This window comes from Corvus brachyrhynchos, unplaced genomic scaffold, assembly GCF_000691975.1.
Source record: "Corvus brachyrhynchos isolate BGI_N302 unplaced genomic scaffold, ASM69197v1 scaffold545, whole genome shotgun sequence".
Lineage (NCBI taxonomy): Eukaryota > Metazoa > Chordata > Aves > Passeriformes > Corvidae > Corvus > Corvus brachyrhynchos.
In genome coordinates this window covers 138,256-139,545 of record NW_008238116.1, presented here as the reverse complement: position 1 = coordinate 139,545, position 1,290 = coordinate 138,256, and the positions used below count along the sequence as shown (strand labels likewise).

Below are 1,290 nucleotides of genomic sequence, written 5' to 3'. Positions count from 1 at the left end.
CAGACCGCCCGGCCACCCAGCCGACACCGAGCAAGCGAGTGATCGAGCCGGTCCGCAGCGGGCGGGGCTGCCGGTAGCTTTCCGAGCTTCCTCTCGCTCCTCTCGGTCAACAGCGGCGCCCGCAGCCTCCTGCCGGCACTGCAGGCACCGAGCGCTGCCGAGCAATGCCCGCGTTGCCTTGCCCACGGGCTGCTCGCCCGGACGGGACATAATCGTTAAGAAGACGTCGCTTTTCGTCCAGCGCGGAGCTCCTGCTTCAGCTTTTGTCCAGCTGGTCTCTGATTTCATCTCTGATTTCATCCTCCAGCTGATGACCACCGGACAGAAGTAACAGTTCTGCTGTGATTATGCTATTTCTACCGCATGAGAAAACGTTTTTATCACGGTCATATAACATGGATGTAACCCTCTCTTACTACGATGTCTGGTGTATCACGGGTTTTGCTATATACGTCCAAAAGCACAAACTCCTCCACTAATTGCAGTTTTTTACGAGTCGTACTTAAAGAACAGCCTTTCAGCAGATAAAAATAGTGTTATATAACAGGGAAACTACTCATGAATTGTCACAACGGTCACCGAATCCAGCACTACAGGGGCGCTCGTTCCTATTTTGCACCTCCACATCAGACACTACTGTGAATAAAGCCTGCATTACTCCCCGTTCCCCAACCACGACTTCTCAACTTTTCATTACAACATTACTCAATATAGGCATGACAGTGCGCACTCTGATGACTTAGTACTCCCACATAGAGATTTTTTGAAATCCACAATTAACCCGGCTCAGTAGTGCAAAGCATTTCTGCAGCACCCTTCCCTCAAAAGAAGGGGTCTGGTCCACGTATCAGAAGGTCCACATACATAGCTTTGAAAAAACAACTATCGGGAAGGACAAATCTCCACACCAAGCCCGTCGTGTACATCTCATTGTACACAATAAAGATCCACCTTCTTCATTTATAACAAACAACAATTATGAAAACATAATTTATCCAGAGAAAACCTTTCAGCTGAAATACAATGTGTCATGAATCAAATGTGATTCAAAACTCCTGAACGGTAAGAACCTCCCACTGAGCCTACCAATCTTACAGCAGATGAGGCAGCAATTGCCCGTTCGCAATGCTTGATGCAAAAAACAAAGACATAAGAAGGGATTATTTCACGCCCTCATGGAAAACACAGAGAAGCACAAACAGACCCGAGGAAGAAAAAAACCCAAGAGCTCGCTGCCATCAGGACACCGCAGAAGAAAGAAATCTGCTTTACAGACCTGCGGTGTATCCG

General features: G+C 47.9%; 1 protein-coding gene across 1 annotated transcript in view; it reads right to left on the bottom strand.

The window, feature by feature from the left end:
* The window catches only part of LOC103614982 (protocadherin gamma-A9-like), a 107,870-nt gene that overhangs the window by 48,824 nt on the left and 57,756 nt on the right, over nt 1–1,290 (bottom strand). The gene's annotated exons all lie outside the window — the stretch shown is intronic.